Here is a 24,814-nt window from a genome sequence, read left to right as displayed (position 1 = left end):
GGAAGAAGGAAGGAGTGAAGCCGAGAGACTGGGATGGGGGTGGGGGGGGGCTCAGGAGGGGAAATGCAGCCTCAAACTAAGCACACGAACCAGAATCCCAGAGTCTATAAGGAAAATCGACGCTAAGACAGAGCCAAGCAAAACACAGTTCCTTCTGCCGGAAAGCTTCCTGGGAGGGCAGTGACTTGCCCATCCAGAATGACTGCCATTGTGTGTTGCGGAAATATTATCATTAGGCCCATCGTGTGGGCTTTCTTCTGGGGAATGTTTTCTCAAACCTGATTTATAGAAGTCAGTTTTAGTCTAAATACTTAACCCTGGAGGAGGAGGAGGAGGAGGAGTGGGAGTGGAGGTGGGGGGGTGAATATTTTTTGAGTTACACACTGCTCTTGTTTTCCACACACTTTCTCAGTAACCCACACCCCAACTCTGGAAGCCATGTGTTCTGAGCCCAGGGCTGCCAGCTGAGGCGCCAAAAGGACTTCAGTTGCATCTATTTCTCCTGGAGCCCAGGAGGTGGTGAGGTGGGAATTTGAACCCATGTCTGGCTGTTCTAATGCTCTTTCCACTTAAAAATAGAGACTGGGTGACATCTTTGTATTCCTGGCACCTAGCACAGTGTAGGGCACATGAAAGATGCCCAGTAAGTGTTGGCCCAAAGAAGGGAAGCCCGTCGATCAACCCACAAGCTCCTTGGCAGAAGCCGACTGGATCGACACACAGGCCGGTGGATCCCTGATGAATGTCTGCTGTGGGAAAGATGAAAAGCGGTTGCTTTTCCATCATTAGACTCTTTAATCTCACCCTAGCCTGTTAGATCTCTTTCACACCGTTGAGTCCTCTCCAGCCCCACCACCCCTTTCCCCACCCGGGACGCCTTGGTTCCTCACCCCCGCGGTGCGTCGCCCCTCCGTCCATCCCCACACTGCAGATACCGTCGTCCCTCCCCGTTAAAATCCTTGCACGTTTCCATCACCCTGAAAACAAAAATCCGTAAAACCGTTCATGCCTTAACATGACCTACGAGTCCCTTACCATTTACCTTGATTGGGCCTCCTCCTTGCCTAGAAGCGCCCTCCGTTTGGCTCTCTGCCCTGCAGGGACCTGGATTTGTCTCTGTTCCTCAGACCTGGCTGGCTTCTACCTTGGTACACGCTCTTCTTTCCTTCTGTTACCTGCCAGGCTCCTGCTGCACCCCCAACCTCAGCTGGGCATGAACTCTGCAAGGCAGCCTCCTCTGTCCACCCAAGACTGAGCTGAGACCCATGCTGTGGGCCTCCAGGGCTCTCTGTTCACTTCCTTCCAAAACTCCTAATACAACTTTAACTGTTTCTTAAATGTCCCTCTCCCCACCTGGACTCATTTCCTAGCCCCCAGGGGCTCTCCCACCCTTCGCCAGCTTCTCCTGAGCACCTTCTCAGTGAGTGGGCCTGTGAGAGATGCCCGTGAACACATGTTGGGCTTCATGCATGATTCTCACGCCACACTGAAGTGTGCCACACACGCGGTGATTGAAGGGAAGTGACACGGGATTGCTTCTAAATCGCAGAATCAGAGCAAAGATTAAACAGCCCTATGATTTACTTGTGAGCGACTTTTAGCTGGGGTTCTCTCGACGATCTGAAGAATAAGTTTAAGAGCACTGTCGTTTCCCTCTTTGCAGCTGGCAGTTAATCAAGCGCCAGTGGGGCCCGGTTCCCACGTGGGGAATAAAGAAGGTGACATCATGGTGGCATACTCCCAAGGGACTGTGCAAGCTGTCCGTTCTGTGTGCTGGGTGGAAGAGCCTGTCCTTGCTCTCTGGGGCTGCTCGGCATCTTTGTGCGGCGTCTGACTCTGTCAGGCCTCCAGGGATGGGTGACATACTTCAGTCTCCCGGTTCCTCCACCCTCCTCGCGACCCTCATGATCTAGCCCATCCTTCGGGGCGGTGGCCTCTGCTGCACACACAGAGCTCCAGGGAAACAGCGTCTCTGCACACAGGCTTTCAAACTGAGCATATTCAGATTTCCCGCCATCCCTTGGATAGCAACATCCCAGGTAACATCAAAATGTGTAAAACTTCCCCACTTCATCCCTCTCTCATTTGGTGGTGGGTCTTATGATTATTGAAGAAAAAATATAGATTGCAGAGTGCAGTGTTCTACACGCTGTAGAGATAGATTGCACTCTGAGATCTAGGTGGCCGTTTCACCTCCTTTGCTTCAGTTCTTCTTTGAAAACAACAGGAGAATAATGGTTCACAGGGTGTTTACAGAAGTTTGAAGCTAATAGATGTTCAGAGTTATAATTATTCCCAGCAAATAGCTAATCACTAAGTGTTAACTGTTTCTGTTACTTTTTTAAAAAAATCCTGGGCTGTGCTGGGTCTTCGTTGCTATATGAGGGCTTTCTCTGGCTGCGGTGAGTGGGCTGCTCTTCCTTGCGGGGCCTGAGCTTCTTAGTGCAGCGACTTCTCCTCTTGCAGAGTGCAGGGTCTCGGGCGCTCAGACTCCGGGAGTTGAAGCCCGGGGGCTCAATAGTTGTGGTGTACAGACTTAGTTGCTTGGCAACATGTGGGGTCTTCCTGGACCAGGGGTCAGACCTGTGTCCTCTGCACTGGCAGGCGAATTCTCATCCACTCTACCACCACGGAAGTCCCTACTCTTATTCTTATACTCTATCTCTCGTGAGAGCAACGTGGTCTGTGTATGAGAACATGGGCTTTGAAATCCAGAAGGCTGGTTTTCTATCTTGACTCCGTCACTTACTGGCTCTGTGACTTCAGGAAAGTTATTGAACTTAGAGCCTCCCCTTGATCGGAGTAGGATAGAGATGAAAACCACTGACCTCAACAGTCATCGTGAATATTCACTGAGAGACTGTCTAGAAAGCACCTGGGGAAGGTCAGACGCAGAGGAGGCACCCAGTAAGCGATAGCACATTTCCAGTACATAATACATGAGCATCGTGCTCACGTTCGCCTGTCGCAGGCGGTCAGGGAGGAAGGAAAGGCAAGCAGCAGCCCACAGGCTAGCTAGCTGCTCAGTGGCTCTAGCATTAGGACCGACATGTATTAGTGTCTGGGAAAGAGTGTGCGTGTGGTGGTTACTCAGAAGTGTCCACGGACTGTAGCCCACCAGGCTCCTCTGGCCATGGGATTCTTCAGGCAAGAATACTGGAGTGGGTTACCATTTCCTTCTCCAGGGGATCTTCCAAACCCAGGGATAGAACCCAGGTCTCCTGCATTGCAGGCAGATGCTTCGCTGTCTAAGCCACCGAGGAAGCCTGATAACATTTATTGGGAAAGAGAAGAAAAGTCAAAGGTGCTCAGTCGTGTCTGACTCTTTGCAATCCCACGGACCATAGCTCGTTATAGTCTGTCCATGGGATACTCCAGGGAAGAATGCTGGAGCGGGTTGCCATTCCTACTCCAGGGGATCTTCCCGACCCAAAGATCGAACCTGGGTCTCCTGCATTGCAGGCAGATTCTTTACCGTCTGAGCCACCCAGAAAGCCACCTCCACCTGCAATATTGAGAAAGAGAGCTAACATTTATTGAGCACCTACTATGTGCCAGAGCTTCCCTGGTGGCTCAGATGGTAAAGCATCTGCCTCCAAGGCAGGAGACCTGGGTTCAATCCCTGGGTTGCGAAGATCTCCTGGAGAAGGAAATGGCAACCCACTCCAGTATTCTTGCCTGGAGAATCCCACCGAGTATGGTAGGCTACAGTCCACGGGGTTGCAAAGAGTCGGACACGACTGAGTGACTTCACTTTTCACTTTTACTGTGTGCCAGACACTTTAAATAAGACCATTTGAACCTCAGAAAGACTCGCAAGGAAGGGGTTATCTAGTTTCCGGGTAAAAAGGCAGACAGAATGTTTGTTCAGGTCTCACAGTGAGTGAACAGCATGGCTGGAGGTCTACCCCAGAACTGTGTGATGCCTGGAACACGGCTTCCTCGTCCTTACAGAGTACCCAGGCATAGATATTACAGAATACCTTACAGAATACCCAGGCGTGGGATGGCAGTTGTAAGGGTGAAGAGGGCATGGCCAGGAGTGGGCAGAGGGCAAGTCACTGCAGGTGTGAGCACCACAGGGAGAAGCCGGAGTGGCAGAGGCTCGGGGGGGTTCAGTCCTCTCCAGGAGGTGACAGAGGAGTGGGAGAAGGGCCTGGGAGGAGGGGCCGTGGAAGGTCCTGCGTGGCAGCAAGAGGAGGGCACGGGGTCGGGGCTGGCCAGTGAGGGCACCTGGTCACACAGCTCGAGAAATGCACCTCCTCTGCAGGTTGAAGCCGGACTCCCACCCGGGGCACTCCGGGACCTCACATGCCTTTCCTCACAACCCAGATAGCCGCCCTCTTTGCATATCTCCAGTCTCTCCCTCTACCCTGAAGGCCCATCCCCAAGGCTTCCTTTTGTTTTCCTGATTTAGGCATCTGCCAAGGTCAAGAAGGCAATGGCACCCCACTCCAGTACTCTTGCCTGAAAAATCCATGGATGGAGGAGCCTGGTAGGCTGCAGTCCATGGGGTTGCTAAGAGTCAGACACGACTGAGCGACTTCACTTTCTCTTTTTACTTTCATGCATTAGAGAAGGAAATGGCAACCCACTCCAGTGTTCTTGCCTGGAGAATCCCAGGGGCCTGGTGGGCTGCCGTCTATAGCGTCGCACAGAGCTGGACACGACTGAAGCGACTCAGCAGCAAGGCCAAGAAGAACGGGACTGGGGGGAGGGAGGAGAAGTGGCTCCCACCAGCCCCACTGGGAGGAAGTCGGACTTTTCCCGGTTCATCCCGGGGCAAGTTCAGAGTGCAGAGCAGAGTTGAGGGAACGGGACTGAAGTAGGGGGAGGCTGAGGGGTCACTGCAGCTGCCCAGGGAGGGTTGTGGTTCTCTGGTTGTGGGCCGTCCTGAGGTAGGAGAGTAAGGAAAAGAGAGATGTGGGACACCCTTAGAAGGCTGGAATAAATCGGTCACTGATTGGCTGTGAGAGGTGAGATGGGGGGAGGGCTCGAGAGCACACTCAGGTCTCCAGGCCCTGGGGAGCAGGGAGCCTGGTTACCTGCTGGAGAGACGAGGGTGGAGCCAACTGAAGGGGAGGCTGCCCAAGGGCTTTGCACAAGTTTGAGGAACACCAGGGATAGATGGGGGAGTCTAGCTACATCTGATTCATGAGTGTGAAACCCACGAGAGCCTTTTTTTGTTTTGAATGTATGTATTTATTTATTGGTTGCTACACATGGGCTGTCTCAAGCTTCCTCGGGTGGAGGCTGGTCTCTAGTTGGGGTGCACGGGCGTCTCATTGCAATGGCTTCTCTTGTGGATGGGGCGCAGGCTCTCGGCACTCGGCCTCAGTCACGGTGGTGCTTGGGCGTAATTGCTTTGCAGCACAGGTGATCTTCCCAGACCAGGAGCTGAGCCCATGTCCCCTGCATTGGCAGGCAGGTCCTTAACCACGGGGCCACCCGGCAAGTCCCCAGGAGAGGTCTCAATGGCCAGCTGAGATTAATCACGATTTCTACCCCTGAGCAAGTCTCCTCTGGAAACTCCTGGAAAAGGCTTTTTCTCTTCCTCTGGATGTTGTGGTGTGAGAGTGTGTGACCCAGACCTGCGGTAGCCGTGTCACTGCCACAGGGGCAGAGCTTGGAACCAGCAGACAAATTAGGCCCCCGGGAGGGGGAAACCGGGCCCTGTGTGGAGCCCGTCCCCGCCGAAGCTGCAGTTCTCTGGCTCAGTACATGAGAGGGAGCCTGACTAGGGCAGCCGGGATGTTAGCCTGCGCACGCCCCAAGCTGACAGTGAACCGGGCCTCTGTTTGACACCCATGCCCTTCAACAGGTTTTACTGAAGCGGGATGGGTGTCTCAGCCACCATCACAACCTTTCTGTGTATTTGGAGTCTTAGAACCCGGGTCTCAGAGGGTCGGAGCCTCACGTGGGCCTGATTCTGGGAAGTCGACCTTTTACTGTCCATACCGAGAAACCTATTTAGACATGGACACTCCTTGACACCTTTTGTCTTGTGGTCACACACTAAGGTCAAGATGTTCCAGGATCCAGGACGGCCTCCATAGTCTTCACAACCAAAGCAGGCCTTGCCATCGTTAGAAACCAACCTGGGAACAAGCAGAGCCGACAGGGCTCAAGCTACGTCGGGTCTGAATGGACATGGGCCCTTGCTTCATTGCCCGAAAGCTGTACATCTGTTTCAGATTGTACATTGTGTGTCTGTGCTTTGATTCACAGCAACGTCCCATGTTATGGAATTGATTTGCACTGAACAGCACTGTCAATAAAAAGAAATAAGTGTCTGAAGAAGAAAGACAGCCTGCCAGCAGACTCTGACCAACTGTTGTAACAATGGACTGTCTGTCCTGTGTGGCTTGAAGCTGCACAGAATTCAAGGGCCTCTCCTGGGGACCCTCATCACTGCAAGGCCAAGGAAACAGGCTTTGGTGGTGGGACCCGCAGTACATGACCACAGGATTCCAGTCTCTAGGTCTGTGATCTGAAGAGCATGGACTTTGGACACAGACTTGAGTTCAAGCCCCAGTTCCACCACAAGGAAGTTACTTAACAATTGCAAACATGAATATAATCAAACCTACTTCTAGGGTAGTAGTGAGTGAAAGTCACTCAGTGCTGTCTGACTCTTGTGACCCCATGGACTGTAGCCTGCAAGGTTCCTCTGTCCATGGGATTCTCCAGGCAAGAATACTGGAGTGGGTTGCCATTTCCTTCTCCAAAGGTGATCAGCTTAAGTCAGGTTTAAATCCTTTATAAGTTTACCGATGGCATTTTGTTGATGCTGATCACAATTATTTCTCTGAACTGCCATACTACAATGCCCTGTAATATTTTTTTTTTTAAGGAGGCAGGTGTTTAAAAATGGACTCATTTGTTGGTTTTTTAAGACAATTCCACATAATGTTACTAGTGGGCTAATGATGGAATTCAGCTTGCCACGCCCCAGGCCACTCTTCAAAGCAAGCTGCTTTATAGAACTTTCCCAACTGTGCGAGAATTTTGGGGTTAACTAGCAACAAGCCTGAAAGTTTGGTTACATATATAAGTACAAAGCTGGTTCATCAAATCCCTGTTCTGGCCCTCAACCCAGTACATTTCAACTAAGGCGTCATCTACCTTCTTCTTAACATTTATCAGACACTTGAATAAGTAAAGTCCAGCCACTCCTTGGAGATGGTTCCCTTTTTCAGACACTGGGCTGCTGAAGGGCTCAGGAGCCTCGTGGTCCTGGGCTCCATTACTAGAGCCTTTACAACCTTCCAAAACCTCCATGTCCCCCTTTTCCTCACTCCTTTCATCCTCCTTGGGTTCTGGGTTTTCCTCCTGGGAAAGCGAGTCCTGGCTGGGGCCGTGGCCCCCCACAGTGACTCGCCTTCCGGTGGAGCAGGGCCCCCAGGGCACTCCCCTGGGGGCCCTGGGCAACATCCTGGCTCCTGCCAGACTCTGGGGGAGACGTTTCCTCTTCCAAGCCTTCGACCACGTCCTTGGGCACTAGGGGCCCTTCTCTCAGCCTTCTCACTCGGTCTCTCTTCTTCCTCCTTAAGTGAATCCAGGAGTTTCCTATGGCCGTTAGGAAAAGGCTGACTTCCTCCTTTCCGCAGGGAACTCGTTTACGCTGGACCTTTAGGTCAGTGAGGATTTTTTCAGTCCATGCTGTCACAACCACGATGCCTTCCACTGTCTCAGGGCCCAGAGATGATGCTTGGAGGGCTAGCTCTTCCATCACAGACCCCAGGGCTACAAACGTCATGGGCTTCCTTGGCTTCTCTAGTTTTCTTCGCTTACTGGGTGGTGATGGTACTGTTACGTCATCACAAAAACTCCAAGCCAAAGCCCATCTCATTGTGCGACCCTGACAGAGTTCAGTACAGGTGACTTTAGGAAACCTTTGTATGCGAAGTTCTTCCTTCAGAGGAGCCAGGCTGCATTTCTTTCCCAGCATACCCAAGCATCCTTGGGTATTGAGCATCAGATGGTATTATCATTTGAAGGTGCCCGGCAGGCCCCCTCTGGGATCTCAGATTTTTGTAATGCAGATAACAGCCACAGGGTCAAATCTCAGACTACCCACCATACCATCCAAGTGACCCCTATAGTAGCTCCCCACAAAGAGAAAACTCTCAAAAAATGTCAATTTCTGCTCCTGTTCTCTATCATTTTACTGCTCAGTATAAGAATACCCAAAACATTCATAACTTCAATATGAGACATTCTAATTACTTTGGGGCTGAAGACTGAGATCTAATGTGCGAAATGTTGATGCTGAACATACGTTCCCGTCTGTGTCCACTAGCATTCTTTCAGCTTGACTGACTTATAAGTTAGGTCTGATTTAGGTGCATGGCTCAAGAACTTCTGACAAATGTATGCACATATGTAACCACCGATCAAGGCATACATGGTTTGCACCAGAAAGTTTCCTCATGCCTCTTTGCAGTCAGACCCTCCTAACCCCTAACCCAGGGAACCACTGACCACACCTCCACCATCAGAAATCAGATGTGTCTTCTCCAGAATGTCCTATGGATGAAATTACACACGTGGTCTTTCCTGTCTGGTTTCTTTTTTCCGCCATCATGTTTTGGGGATTCATCCCATGTATTAGTAGGTTGTTCCCTTTACTGCTAAGAACTAATCCATTGTGTCACAATTTCTTTACCTATTTACTTGGCTTCCCTGGTAGCTGACTTGATAAAGAATCCATCTGCAACGCAGGAGACCCTGGTTCGATTCCTGGGTCAGGAAGATGCACTGGAGAAGGGATAGGCTACCCACTCCAGTATTCCTGGGCTTCCCTTCTGGCTCAGTTGGTAAAGAATCCACCTGCAATGCAGGAGACCTGGGTTTGATCCGTGGGTAGTTGAGGGACATTTGTTTCCAGCTTTTTTGCTTTTATAAATAAAGCTGCTCTTTGTGTGCCAGTCTTTCAGTAACATTTCATTTCTCTTGGGCACGTATCTAGCTGCAGAACTTCAGAGTTATGTGATAAGTAGATGTTTAAATTTTTAAATGTTTCTAAAAAGTGCCCAACAGTGTGTGAGAGGTCCAGTTGCTTCACGGTCTTTGCAGACACTTGATACTCTTTTAGCCATTTTAGTGGAAATGAAGTGGTAACATTGTGCTGTTACTAACTTTTTAAAAAAGTTGGTGGGAAAATGCATGTAACATAAACTTTTACCATCTTAACCATTTTAAGTACACAGTTCAGCGGCATTAAGTACAGTCACATTTTGTGTAACCCTTCAGTTCAGTCCAGTTCAGTTCAGTCGCTCAGTTGTGTCCGACTCTTTGCAACCCCATGAATCGCAGCATGCCAGGCCTCCCTGTCCATCACCAACTCCCGGAGTTCACTCAGACTCATGTCCACTGAGTCAGTGATGCCATCCAGCCATCTCATCCTCTGTCGTCCCCTGCTCCTCCTGCCCCTAATCCCTCCGAGCATCAGAGTCTTTTCCAATGAGTCAACTCTTCACATGAGGTGGCCAAAGTATTGGAGTTTCAGCTAGAGCATCATTCCCTCCAAAGAAATCCCAGGGCTGATCTTCAGAATGGACTGGTTGGATCTCCTTGCAGTCCAAGGGACTCTCAAGAGTCTTCTCCAACACCACAGTTCAAGAGCATCAATTCTTCGGCGCTCAGCTTTCTTCACAGTCCAACTCTCACATCCATACATGACCACAGGAAAAACCATAGCCTTGACTAGACGGACCTTTGTTGGCAAAGTAATGTCTCTGCTTTTGAATATGCTATCTAGGTTGGTCATAACTTTCCTTCCAAGGGGTAAGCGTCTTTTAATTGCATGACTGTAGTCACCATCTGCAGTGATTACTGCCATCCATCTCTAGAACTTTCATCTCATGCAACTGAAACTCTCCCCCCATTAAATCCTCCTCATTAATGTCTCCTCATCCCCCTTTCCCCACCCTTGGGCAGCCACCAGTGTACTCCCTGTCTTTGTGAACTTGGCTAGCGCTCTAGTACCTCGTATAGTGGAACTGTACAGTGTCAGTCCTTTGGTGGCTGACTCGTTTCATTTGGCATGATGTCCTCGGGGTCTCTCCATGTTGTAGCATGTGTCAGAACTGCCTTCCTTTTGATTCTTTTGGGTAAGTATCCAGAAGGGGCATTACAGGATCTTACGCAAATCCCGTGGATGGAGGAGCCTGGAAGGCTGCAGTCCATGAGGTCGCTAAGAGTCGGACACGACTGAGCAACTTCCCTTTCACTTTTTACTTTCATGCATTGGAGAAGGAAATGGCAACCCACTCCAGTGTTCTTGCCTGGAGAATCCCAGGGACGGGGGAGCCTGGTGGGCTGCCGTCTCTGGGGTCACACAGAGTCGGACACAACTGAGGCGACTTAGCAGCAGCAGCTGCGGATTCACCACACCATCTCCCGTAGAGGCGGCACCACAGTACGTTTCCACTGTCAGTGCGCAGAGTCCCCATTTGTCTACTAACACTTGTTGTTTCCTGTTTTCCTTTTTTTTTCTTCTTTTTTTAAAAAAACCAGTCATCCTAATAAGTGTGAGGTACAGTTACAGTCCAGTTCAGTCGCTCAGTCGTGTCCGACTCTTTGCGACCCCATGAATCACAGCACGCCAGGCCTCCCTGTCCATCACCAACTCCCGGAGTTCACTCAGACTCACGTCCATCGAGTCAGTGATGCCATCCAGCCATCTCATCCTCTGTCATCCCCTTCTCCTCCTGCCCCCAATCCCTCCCAGCATCAGGGTCTTTTCCAATGAGTCAACTCTTCGCATGAGGTGGCCAAAGTACTGGAGTTTCAGCTTCAGCATCATTCCCTCCAAAGAAATCCCAGGGATGATCTCTTTTAGGATGGACTGGTTGGATCTCCTTGCAGTCCAAGGGACTCTCAAGAGTCTTCTCCAACACCACAGTTCAAGAGCATCAATTCTTCAGCGCTCAGCCTTCACAGTCCAACTCTCACATCCATACATGACTACTGGAAAAACCATAGCCTTAACTAGATGGACCTTAGTCGGCAAAGTAATGTCTCTGCTTTTCAATATATTATCTAGGCTGGTCATAACTTTTCTTCCAAGGAGTAAGCGTCTTTTAATTTCATGGCTGCAGTCACCATCTGCAGTGATTTTGGAGCCCCCCAAAATAAAGTCGGACACTGTTTCCACTGTTTCTCCATCTATTTTCCATGGAGTGATGGGACCAGATGCCATGATCTTCGTTTTCTGAATGTTGAGCTTTAAGCCAACTTTTCACTCTCCTCTTTCACTTTCATCAAGAGGCTTTTTAGTTCCTCTTCACTTTCTGCCATAAGGGTGGTGTCATCTGCATATCTGATGTGACTGATATTTCTTCTGGCAATCTTGATTCCAGCTTGTGTTTCTTCCAGTCCAGGGTTTCTCATGATGTACTCTGCATAGAAGTTAAATAAGCAGGGTGACAATATACAGTCTTGATGTACTCCTTTTCCTATTTGGAACCAGTCTGTTGTTCCATGTCCAGTTCTAACTGCTGCTTCCTGGCCTGCATACAGATTTCTCAAGAGGCAGGTTAGTTGGTCTGGTATTCCCATCTCTCTCAGAATTTTCCACAGTTTATTGTGATCCACACAGTCAAAGGCTTTGGCATAGTCAATAAAACAGGAATAGATGTTTTTCTGGAACTCTCTTGCTTTTTCATGACCCAGCGGATGTTGGCAATTTGATCTCTGGTTCCTCTGCCTTTTCTAAAACCAGTTTGAACATCAGGGAGGTCACGGTTCACGTATTGCTGAAGTCTGGCTTGGAGAATTTTGAGCATTACTTCACTAGCGTGTGAGATGAGTGCAATTGTTCGGTAGTTTGAGCATTCTTCGGCATTGCCTTTCTTTGGGATTGGAATGAAAACTGACCTTTTCCAGTCCTGTGGCCACTGCTGAGTTTTCCAAATTTGCTGGCATATTGAGTGCAGCACTTTCACAGCATCGTCTTTCAGGATTTGAAATACTCCACTGGAATTCCATCACCTCCACTAGCTTTGTTCTAGCTTTTAGTGTGAGGAATAGCTCACTGTGATTTTGATTTCCATTTTCTTAATGGTCAGCAATGTTGAGCGTTTTTTCACATGCTTGTTGACCACTTCTGTATCTTCTTTGGAGAAATATCTATTCAGTCCCTTGGCCAGTGTTTAACATTGAGATGTTAGTTTTCTGTTGCTGTTGCCACTAGTTTTTCAACTGTCCTTCTCTTGGTGATGTCATTTCATTTTATAGATGAGGACACTTTAGTTCAGAGTGGCAAAGTGACCATCATGGTGCTAGTCACGGGCATTGTTCTTATGCCATCAAAGATAAAAATGAGCGATCGTTTGGATAGTCATTTGAAGACTGATTGAACATATACTAAGGGCAACAGAAGTGTGGCACAGGCTGGGGATAGAGGTTTACAAGTTGCTGGAGGGAGACAGATAAATAAGCAGGCAATGTTAGCACAATGCGATGAGCACCATGACTGGGGAACAACATTCTGCTCTGACTACTCGGGAAACTGGAAAGAGTTTAGCAGAGCTGGAGAACTAAGCATAGGAATGGCTGGCAGTGAGGCTGGAAATGGAGATTGGTCACAGATCCTAGTTGTAAACAACAGAATCCTCTCAAGCTTGTTTAAGCAGAAAGTAAATTTGTAAAAGAATATTAGAACATCCCCAAGAGGACCAGAGAATGGGGCTTCAAGGCCACAGAACCAGAAACAGTGCCCAAACTACCTCCACGGGGCTTTCAGCAGAGACTCCACTGTCACCGCCCTGCCGATATAGTCACCGAAGCTCCCTGACTGTGGTGGTAGAGACACCCATTGCTCACCAGTGCTGGCCCCCCAAGCCGCTTGCCTCTGCTCTCATTCTGGTCTTCACGATTCCCCACAGTGCCGGCTTCCTCACCCCACTCACTGGTGAATGAAACCTTGCATGGCTGTGTCTGATGGACAGAACCTGAGCTCCCCAGATGCAAGTCGGGAAAATGAGCGTTTCTGGCTTCTGTCTTCATTAGGCAGGACTCTAAAGGAGGGGAAACTGCCCAGTCATAGACAGGGTTTAAAAAGCAGTGGGCAGGTTCACACAGACACTTGTACAAGAACGTTCACAGCAACTTTATTTGTAACAACCAATAACTGGAGAGAGTCCAGATGTCCTTCAGCAGGTGTTTAATGGGTAAACAAAGTCTGGTCGGTCTGGTCCATGGAGTATTCCTCAGCAGTGAGAGGAACGGGCTATTAATACACACAGCAGCCGGGATGACTCTCCAGGGAACAACGCCGAGTGAAAGAAGCCAGTCCCCGCAGGCTGCACACTGGGTTACTCCATTGATATGACATTTTAAATCTGTACTTATTTGGCTGCACCAGGTCTGAGTTGCAGCAGTCAGGATTTTCAATCTTGGGCCCCCTGCTTTGGGAGAGTGGCGTCTTAGCCACTAGACTGCCAGGGATGTCCTGATGTAACATTTTGAAAGAGAAAATCTTAGAAAGCAGATTGGTGTTGCCAGGTGTCAGGTATGTGAAAAGGGCTCAGTGGGAGTGAGATGGGGTTGGTTATAATGATGGATAGGCTGGTCTGTATCTTGACTGTGGAGGTGTATACATGGACTCACGGACACAGCTGAGTGACTTCACTTGCCCACTCACACACCCATGAGTGCAAGGGGAACTGTAACTCTGGGGAGATGGGTGTGTTGTGTCCATCCTAGAACCCCGGTTCTGTTACTGCGCTGTAGTTTCATAAATGTGTTGGCTTTGGAGGGAACTGGGCAGAGGGTACATGGCACTGGAGGGAACTGGGCAGATGCTCATTCTCTGTGTATCATTTATTACAGCTACATGTAACTTACAATTATCACTATAAAAACATTAAGAAAAAAATTAGCAGTGGGAAGCCAGAACACACTAGGCGTCTGGGGGTTTATTTTAAGAGCAGCGGGGAACTATTGAGGAATTGTAAGCAGCAGTGACGTGTCTCCATTTCGCACCTATTTTCTATCCAATGGAAGGATAATGTCCTGGTTTAAGTTACAACTGTGACAGTTTACTTTAAAATAAAATTTAAAAGATCTGAAAAAAAGACAAAAAAAAAAACCCCTTGATGTGGTTTCCCAGAGTCTCCAAGAAGGCAATTTTAGGCTCAATATGTGAACTGTGATTCCTCATCCAGAAAAAAATAATAAGAAATCATTCTCTCATTCATTCCACAAGCATTTCTTAAGCACGTCCTATGGGTCAGGCACTGAGCCAGGCCCTTCAGATTCTGTGATGAGTAAGACAACCCTGCCTTTGTCAGACTGCACTGTTAGACCCTGGGGGGGAAGAAACAATGGCTCAAATAAGAAATGGACTTATGTGAAAATCATGTAACCTGAAAGCTGGGGACAAAGGTCCAGGGAGGGCGCAGTGGCCTCACAGTGTCACTTGCGTCGCAAACTCCTACTGTCTTTCCGCTCCACCGTCCTTGGCAGGCGTCTCCAGGAAGGACGAGGAGCTGAATCAGCAAGTGCCTCAGTTCCCCCCGAATGCTCCCCCAACCCCAGGGCTGCACCCAGAAGCTTCTGTTCCTGTCTCACTGACCCCTCCCATCCCGAAGGGAGCTGGGAATGAGGCTGATAAGGAGAATGGATGCTGTTGCTGTTGCTCAGTCCCTCAGTTGTGTCCGACTCTGTGACCCCATGGACTGCAGCACCCCAGGCCTCCCTGCCCTTCACCATCTCCCGGAGCTTGCTCAGACTCATGTCCGAGTCGGTGATGCCATCCAACCATCTCATCCTCTGTCATCCCCTTCTCCTCTTTCCCTCAATCTTTCCAAGCATCAGGGTCTTTTCTAATGAGTTGGCTCTTTGAATCAAGTGGCCCAAGTATTGGAGCTTCAGCTTCAGCCTCAGTCCTTCCAATGAATATTCAGGACTGATTTCCTTTAGGATTAACTGGTTTGATCTCCAAGGGTGTCCAAGGGACTCTCAAGAGTCTTCTCCAACATCAAAGTTCAAAAAGCATCTATACTTCAGCACTCAGCCTTCTTTATGGTCCACCTCTCACATCCATACATGACTACTGGAAAAACCATAGTTTTGACTCTATGGACCATTGTTGGGAAAGTAATGTCTCTACTTTTTAATATACTGTCTTATGTTTGTTACAGTGTTGGTTTTTTTTTTCCAAACAGCAAGTGTCTTTTAATTTCATGGCTGCAGTCACCATCTGCAGTTATTTTGGAGCCCCCCAGAATAAAGTCTCTCACTGTTTCCCCATCTGTTTGCTAAGAAGTTGTGGGGCTGGATGCCATGATCGTAGCATGTTGAACGTTGAGTTTTGAGCCAGTTTTTTCACTCTCCTCTTCCACCTTCATCAAGAGGCTCCTTAGTTCCTCTTCACTTTCTGCCATAAGGATGATGTCATCTGCATATCTGAGGTTATTGATATCTCTCCCAGCAATCTAGATTTCAGGCTGTGATTCATCCACCCCAGCATTTCTTATGATATACTCTGCATAAAAGTTAAGTAAGCAGGGTGACAATATAAAGCCTTGATGTATTCCTTTCCCAATTTGGAACCACTCCTTTATTTCATGTCTGGTTCTAACTGTGGCTTCTTGACCTGCATACAGGTTTCTCGGGAGGCAAATAAGGTGATCTGGCATTCCCACCTCTTTCAGGATTTTCCACAGTGTGTTGTGATCCACACAGTCAGTGGCTTTAGCGTAGTGAATGAAGCAGAAGCAGAAGTTCTTCTGGAACTCTCTTGCTTTTTCTATGATCCGTTGGCAATTTGATCTCTGGTTCCTCTGCCTTTTCTAAATCCAGCTTGAACATCGGAAGTTCCCGATTCACGTACTGTTGAAGCCTCACTTGGCGAATTTTCAACATTACTTTGCTAGCATGTGAGATGAGTACAATTGTGTGGTAGTTTGAATATTCTTTGACATTGCCCTTCTTTGGGATCAGAAAGGAAACTGACCTTTTCCAGTCCTGTGGCCTCTGCTGAGTTTTCCAAACTTGCTGGCATATAGAGCACAGCACTTTCACAGCATCATCTTTTAGGATTTGAAATAGCTCAGCTGGAATCCCATCACCCGTGCTAGCTTTGTCCATAGTGACGCTTCCTAAGGCCCACTTGACTCTGGACCCCAGGATGTCTGGCTCTAGGTGAGTGATCACACCATTGTGATTATCTGGGTCATGAAGATCTTTTTTGTACAGTTTTTCTGTGTGTTCTTGCCACCTCTTCTTAATATCTTCTGTTTCTGTTAGGCCCATACTGTTTCTGTCCTTTATTGTACCCATCTTTACATGAAATGTTCCCTTGGTATCTCTAATTTTCTTGAAGAGCTCTCTAGTCTTTCCCACTCTGTTGTTTTCCTCTATTTCTTTGCAAAGACTCAGGAAGTCTTTCTATCTCTCCTCGCTGTTCTCTGGAACTCTGCGTTCAGATGGGTATATCTTTTCTTTTCTCCTTTGCCTTTTGCTTCTCTTCTTTTCTCAGCTATTTGTAAGGCCTCCTCGGACAACCATATTGAGTGACAACTAACTGGTGTCATCTGCCCATGTGTGTGATGGACATATGACACACGGCCTGCAGAGCTGCAAATCCAGCCTTGAGGCAATTAGGGAAGACTTCACAGAGAAGGAGATCTTTTTTTTTTTTTTTGCCAAAAAAATATTTGTATGTTTATTTGGCCGTGTGAGGACCTTTAGCTGTGGGACCTTCAGTCTTCAGTACAACATCAGGATCCTTAGGTGAGGGTTGAGGGTTGAGGGGCTTTTAGTTGCAGTATGTGAACTCTTGGTTGTGGCATATGGAGTCTAGTTCCCTGACCAGGGATTGAACCTGGACCCCTGCACTGGGAGCAGAAGTCTTAGCCACTGGGTCACTAGGGACGTCCCAGAAAGAGACCTTTTGAAGACATGCTCATCGAGGGACCTGCATTGCAGGTACCAAGCATGGGAAAAGCAGCTGTTGTGTGTAAGACAGAAAGGAAACGCTAGTGATGTTGGAGCATAAGAGTGTTTTAGGAGGGTTGGGAGAAAAGGCTAGAAAAATGGGCTGAGACCAGAACAGGAAAAGCCTTGAATGTCACGATAAGAAGTCTGGACTTGGTCCTCTAAAGCAGTAGTTATCATCTGGGGGTCTTGTTAAAACACAGACGGCTAGGCCCCACCACCAGACTTCCAGACTGAGTCTGTCTGGGATGGGGCCTGACAACTTGAGTTTCTTCCTGCTGATGAGGGGACCCCATGTGGAGAGACACAGGTGTCAGGAATAGGACAGAAGTTTTCAAGCAGGGGAATCGTACGATCAGTTTTCTCTAGAAGGCTCTTCAGTGGAACTAACCCAGGGACCGAGTGACTTTCTGCAGTGTCAGATACAGCAGCTCGCTGGGTCAGGAAGATCCCCTGGAGAAGGCGATGGCAACCCACTGCAGTAGTCTTGCCTGAGAAATCCCATGGACAGAGGAGCCTGGCAGGCTACAGCTCATGGGGTCACAAAAGAGTCAGGCATGACTTAGTGCCCAGATTACCACCACCACCATATTTGAGTGACAGAACAAAGACATCGCAAGTCAACTCTGAGAGTCCAGGGGAATTTTCGTGCATCAGTGGGGGTCCACAGACGACTTAAGACTAGGCCAGGATTCTGGGCTAGAGTCAGCAGAAAACGTCTCTGGTTAATATAAGCAGAAACAGAGCTTATCGGGCGGATCTTTGTGACGGTAGGCTAGAAATTCGGAGTCAGAATGTGATCAGGAGCTTGGGAGGGGAAGAAACCCTGGTTGTCCTGGCACTGCACTCACCACTTCAGCGCAGGCTCTCATCCCAGGACTCTCGACACGGCTGCCACCAGCCTTCACATCACTCTCCCAGGAGTGAGGATCCCAGGCAGGAACACTGCTCGTTCCCCCACCTCCTGGCTGCCAGGGAGGGGTCATATGGCTCCCTTTGGCTTCTGTAGACCCAGTCAATGGAGGAAAAAAAAAGTAGAAAGTGAAAGTCACTCAGTCGTGTCCTACTCTTTGGGACCCCAAGGATTCTCCAAGCCAGAATAGTGAAGTAGGTAGCCTTTCCCTTCTCCAGGGGATCTTCCCAACCCAGGGATCGAACCCAGGTCTCCCGCATTGTGGGCGGATTCTTTACCAGCTGAGCCACCAGGGAAGCCCAAGAATACTGGAGTGGGTAGCCTATCCCTTCTCCAGCGGATCTTCCCGACCCAGGAATTGAACCGGGGACTCCTGCATTGCAGGCAGATTCTCTTCCATGCCAATGGAGAATCTCCCCCAAATAAGATCCATCTCCAGATGCTGGGGAGCCAAAACCCACGCAGTACACATACTTCCCCACAGACCAGAGGACATGGGCCCAGGTCTAGGATGTCTGCATTAAACAGGACAACCTCAGGGGCATCAGCTAGAAGCCCTGCCCACATGTTTGCAGTTACTGCCAGCAAGGTCCATCCGGCGAGGTCCCACTGTGATCAAGAGCAGAGATAAAACACCCAGCCTCCACCGTGGCTATTTCCGTTTCATGGCCTCACTGCAGTGGGCAGATCAGGAGGGAACCATGCATGGTAATTGAATAGAGAAACCGTGTCTTCCTGGGGAGGAAAAACATTTTATTATTATTTTTTTCATTTAAACCAGTTTTTTCTGATGTTTATAGAAACAACCCAATAAAAGGTCTCTGGCTCAGATTTTGGAGTTGAAACTCAGAAAACATCGTGTTTGTCATGGAAGCACTTTTCTGTTCCAGTCCTCCCGGGCTGATCACACAACTGGTTTTGCTGAGAGCAGGAGCTCTGGGCAGTGTTTGTCTGGGTCCCTGGAGGCGCTGGCTTCAAACGCTCCCCCGCAGCGCTTCACATGTGGCTGCAATTAGCTGTGTGGCAGAGCTCCTGCAGGAGGAGAAACTGTAGGTCCTGTGTTTCGCAGCAGGAAGCTGTGACCCTTTCTCATTTTGGTTGCAAATCCTCCACTTTGAAGGTGTTTCATTTGGGGAACTGCACAGGAAGTCCTTGATTGTATGTTACTCTCTTGGCAAAGATTTCTGCTCCCGGAAATAGGAGTGCTTTTGTCCTTCCTTCTCCAGTTACATGAAGGTGTTGTGGGGCGGGCGGTGGGGAACTTGTGTTTTGGCTACTGCTTGACCTGCCCCCCGTCCCCCGTCCACCTCTCTGACCTCATCTTCACTAGTCTTCCCCTCCTACCCCACAATGGCCTCCTGGCTGGGGTTGGAACGCACGAGGCAACCTTCCGCCTCTGAGTCTTTGTACTTGCTTGGTCTCCCTGGCACATCCTCCCCTCGTTGTTGTTGATCAGTCCCTCAGTCATGTCCGACTCTTTGCGACCCCATGGACTGCAGCACGCCAGGCCTCCCTGTCCATCACCGCCTCCGAGAGCTTGCTCAAAGTCACGTCCGTCAAGTCGGTGATGCCATCCAACCATCTCATCCTCTGTCACCCCCTTCTCCTCCTGTCCTCAATCTTTCCCAGCATCAGGGTCTTTGCCAATGAGGCGGCTCTTCGCATCAGGTGGCCAAAGGATTGGAGCTTCAGCTTCAACCGCTTCAGCATCAGTAGGGACACAGGATTTGCTCCTTGACTTCCTTCCAGTTTCTGATGGTGTATTTCTTACTGTGGAAGCCTTCCTGCTTCTGGTAAGTCCAGCCCTCACCTTCCTTGGTATTTTCCTCACTCGCCCTGCCCTGTTTCTCCCCAGTGTACCTGACACACTACTCTCATTTCTTTGCTTACTACCTATCTTCCACGAGAATCTGTCTTCATGAGGCAGAGAGTATGTCTTCTTCCTTGCTGATCGCTGGTGGTCAGGGCGTAGTAGACACACAATAAACTGTGTTGGATGAGTGGGTGCAGGAAATAGTAAAAGCTATCATTTCACAAGTAGCAGAGTTATAAACATTATCTCTAAGGGAAGTGAATTTATGCTGATGCAGTTAGTGCAGTGAGGGGCCCGTACCAGGATCAGAAGCCGCTGGGTAAAGGGGAAATAGAGCTTTTGATTATTTACCCTTGACTCCTCTGCAGTTCCAGCTCACGTACCCAGCGGCCTTTCCGACAGTCCCTTTTGGATGTCTTAGCTCACACTACATACATCCCAGGTGGAATTCTTGATTCCTCCTGCTGCTGGTATAAATCTGGTCTTTCCAGAACTTCCCAGTTCCATGAATGACCACCCTTTTCGTAGCTCAGGGCAAAACCCAAGGCATCACTTTGGGTACCTGGCTTTCCTCTAGCCCCTACATGCAACCCACCAGAACATGACAGAAATGCCCAGTTGGCCACAAAGTTGTGTCCCCTTCTGCAGATGGGGAGTGGCTGCACACATCAGGACATTTCCTAGCACCCATCATTCGGGTGAGGCCACATGGCCCTCGCTATGGAATATAAGCACAATGATTCAAGCCATAGCCATGCCCCTGAGTCCTTCTCTCTGCCTCCCGTCTCCATCTGTCCGCTGGAGGAGGAGCTTCCTGAAAGGATTCTGGGGCCCCAGGGGTGGGCAGAGTCTCAGGGTGAGGATCCTGGGTCCCCGAGTCACCACCTGGAAGAGAAGCCGCTTGCTCTCCTAGAACCGCTCACCGTTCAGACCTTACGTGAAAAACCACCACGTTTTCAGGCTCATTTGATTTAGTAGCTGGCATTACCTTAACTAGCACATCTCTCTCCAAACCATATCTCAGATCTGCTCACCTGTCTTCATCAATCTCTTATTTTAGTTGTAACCTCCAACCTCTCTCATCAGAAAGATTGCAGACCTGTCCTAACTTAGCCCCTCACTTCCGTCCCTGCCTGCTACAGATTGTGCTCCCCTCCCCCAATACATATGTTGAGACCACTCCCCAGTGTGAGGGCATTTAGAGCGGGTGCCTTCCGGAGGTGATTAGGTCCTGAGAGGGAGCCTTCATTAATGGGGTTAGTGCTCATATGTGGGACCCTCGGGAGCTCCCCCGCCCTTTCTTCCATGTAAGTGTACAGCCAAAAGGGGCCCATCTAAGAAACAAGAAGCCAACGTTGCTCGTTGTTGTTCAGTTGCTCAGTCGTGTCTGACTCTTTGTGAACCCAGGCATTGTAACATGCCAGGCTTCTCTATGCTTCACTGTCTCCCAGAGTTTGCTCAGACTCATGTCCATTGAGTTGGTGATGCCATCCAAGCACCTCATCCTCTGTCACCCCCTTCTCCTCCTGCCCTCAGTCTTTCCCAGCATCAGGGTCTTTTCCAAAGAGTCAGTTCTTCACATCAGGTGGCCAAAGGATTGGAGCTTCAGCTTCAGCATCAGTCCTTCCAATGAATATTCAGGGTTGATTTCCTTGAGGATAGACTAGTTTGATCTCCTTGCTGTCCAAGGAACTCTCAAGAGTCTTCTCCAACACCACAATTCAAAAGCATTAATTCTTTAGCCTTCTTTATGGTCCAACTCTCATATCCATACATGACTACTGGAAAAACCATAGCTTTGACTATACGAACCTTTGTTGGCAAAGCCAGGCTTTGCAGACACCAAATATGCCAGTGCCTTGACCGTGGACTTCCCCGCCTCCAGCACTGTGAGATATCAATGTTTGTCATTTAAACCGCTCCGCCTGGAAGGACTAAGACCCCCTCCTCCGTATAGTTTACTCTCCACACAGCCATCAGAGAGACTTTTAAGAACCCAAATGATGTCACACCAGTCAAACAGCTTCCCTTTGCATATGAGATAAAGTATGAATTCCTTACCATAGCCTGTCCACTTCCCCAGCTTCATCTCAAACCTGTCTTCTCCCCCATTTTGGTCCAGCCAGCCAGGCCTTCACTCAGTTCTTCAAACAGGGCACACTTGCTCCTGCCCCAGAGCCTCTGCACTTGATATCCTTTCTGCTTGGAAGTGTTCCCCCCAGATCGTGGCATGACTGGCTTTCAGGTCTCAACTCAAATGTCACCTCCTCAGGGAAGTCCACCCAGATCACACCATCAGATTGATGCCATTCTGCTGCCACAGCGGGTCATTCTCTATTTCATTCCTTGTTTTATTTTCTTCACTGAACTCATCACTATTTTAAATGATCTCTTTTGAGTTAACTTACATGACTCAGCTCGAGTTTCCTGGCTAACTGTCCCCTCCCCAACTCCCCCCCGCCACCCCGAGCACCTCCCCATTAGAGTATAAGCTCCGTGGGAGCCGGACCTTGTCTGTGTTATTGGCAGTCGAATCTTCAGTATCTCGAACAGTAAATGGCAAATGGAAGGTGCTCTAGACAGAAGCAAGGGAAGAAAGGAGGGGAAGGCGGGGGGATGGAGGGGAGACAGGAAGATTTGCCCTGATCGGATCACGGCTCCTCACAGCGCAACCCCAGATCCACACAAAGCTGCTGGCGAGGAGGTGGGCAGGGGAGGTACAGGCCTGGGCAGCCTTTCTGAAGCAGGCTCAAAGGTGCAGAAATGACACCGCCTACCAACCAGGTCATCACCTTCCTGTTCCTGGGATGCTCTCTCCCCCTTTGGAAGGAAAAAAAAATACCCTTGCCCTTTTTTTTCCCCCTCTGCACAGAAACCTCATTTATTTTCGACCCAAACCCACTTCCCCTGCTTCCAATAAGTACTGGAAAATATAGTGCTTCCTCATCCGTGTAATTTAGAAGGATATGAAATTGTAACTACAGTATAAAGAAGATGCACTTTGTCCAAGATGACTAGTTATTTATACAAATCAAAGTCTTTAGAAATAGTTTTGTATATTGTGGTGCCCTAAACACTAACACACAGTCAGCTTCTTGGGTGTTCCAGGGCTGCACACGGTGGGGGCACATTGGGCTTTGAAACAGGACCCACTGTTATTGATTCCGTGACTGTCCCAATGTATACAGACCTTTAAAAAAAAAAGCCCCATCAGCCCAAGCAAGTTTGACTTGGATTTTTAAAGCTGTCCTAAGTAATCAACTGTAGGGGCTTCCCTGGAGGCTCAGTTCAGTAAATAACTTGTCTGCCAACCCAGGTTCCATCCCTGGGTTGGGAAGATCCCCTGGTGAAGAAAATGGCAACCCACTCTAGTATTCTTGCCTGGGAAATCCCATGGACAGAGGAGCCCAGTCGGCTACAGTCCATGGGGTCGCAAAAAGTACGACATGACTTAGAACTAAACAAGAACAGCAAGAACGTGATCAACTTGAAGCGTTGATCAGATGAATGAGGAAGTGGATAAATACAGCCATTAAAGAAATTCAGTGTCTTTAAAAGTACATTATAACTTTCAAAATTCTATTTTTTTTTTCAGTTAGGGCTTTTTCTTTTTTGCTACTTTTCAGTTCAGTTCAGTCACTCAGTCGTGTCCGACTCTCTTCGACCCCATGAATCGCAGCACGCCAGGCCTCCCTGTCCATCACCAACTCCCGGAGTTCACTCAGACTCACGTCCATCGAGTCAGTAATGCCATCCAGCCATCTGATCCTCTGTTGTCCCCTTCTCCTCCTGCCCCCAATCCCTCCCAGCATCAGAGTCTTTTCCAATGAGTCAACTCTTCACATGAGGTGGCCAAAGTACTGGAGTTTCAGCTAGAGCATCATTCCTTCCAAAGAAATCCCAGGGCTGATCTCCTTCAGAATGGACTGGTTGGATCTCCTTGCAGTCCAAGGGACTCTCAAGAGTCTTCTCCAACACCACAGTTCAAGAGCATCAATTCTTCGGTGCTCAGCCTTCTTCACAGTCCAACTCTCACATCCATACATGACCACTGGAAAAACCATATTTTGACTAGACGGACCTTAGTCGGCAAAGTAATATCTTTGAATATGCTATCTAGGTTGGTCACAACTTTTCTTCCAAGGAGTAAGCGTCTTTTAATTTCATGGCTGCAGTCACCATCTGCAGTGATTTTGGAGCCCCCCAAAATAAAGTTGGACACTGTTTCGACTGTTTCCCCATCTATTTCCCATGAAGTGTTGGGACCAGATGCCATGATCTTCGTTTTCTGAATGTTGAGCTTTAAGCCAACTTTTTCACTCTCCTCTTTCACTTTCATCAAGAGGCTTTTTAGTTCCTCTTCACTTTCTGCCTTAAGGGTGGTGTCATTTGCATATCTGAGGTGATTGATATTTCTTCCGGCAATCTTGATTCCAGCTTGTGTTTCTTCCAGTCCAGGGTTTCTCATGATGTACTCTGCATAGAAGTTAAATAAGCAGAGTGACAATATACAGCCTTGATGCACTCCTTTTCCTATTTGGAACCAATCTGTTGTTCCATGTCCAGTTCTAACTGTTGCTTCCTGACTTGCAGACAGATATCTCAAGAGGCAGGTCAGGTGGTCTGGTATTCCCATCTCTCTCAGAATTTTCCACAGTTTATTGTGATCCACACAGTCAAAGGCTTTGGCATAGTCAATAAAGCAGAAATAGATGTTTTTCTGGAACTCTCTTGCTTTTTCCATCATCCAGCGGATGTTGGCAATTTGATCTCTGGTTCCTCTGCCTTTTCTAAAACCAGCTTGTACATCAGGAAGTTCACGGTTCACATATTGTTGAAGCCTGGCTTAGAGAATTTTGAGCATTACTTTACTAGCATGTGAGATGAGTGCAATTGTGTGGTAGTTTGAGCATTCTTTGGCATTGCGTTTCTTTGGGATTGGAATGAAAACTGACTTTTCCAGTCCTGTGGCCACTGCTGAGTTTTCCAAATTTGCTGGCATATTGAGTGCAGCACTTTCACAGCATCATCTTTCAGGATTTGAAATAGCTCAACTGGAATTCCATCACCTCCACTAGCTTTGTTCGTAGTGATGCTTTCTAAGGCCCACTTGACTTCACATTCTAGGATGTCTGGCT

General features: G+C 48.7%; 1 pseudogene; it reads right to left on the bottom strand.

Annotated features, from left to right (window-relative positions):
- On the bottom strand, window positions 7,015-7,951 carry LOC108638608 (annotated as a pseudogene).

Source organism: Capra hircus, chromosome 22 (genome assembly GCF_001704415.2).
Source record: "Capra hircus breed San Clemente chromosome 22, ASM170441v1, whole genome shotgun sequence".
NCBI classification, from domain to species: domain Eukaryota; kingdom Metazoa; phylum Chordata; class Mammalia; order Artiodactyla; family Bovidae; genus Capra; species Capra hircus.
The sequence above is the reverse complement of the archived record's forward strand: the minus strand, read 5'-3'. Positions and strand labels throughout refer to the sequence as shown.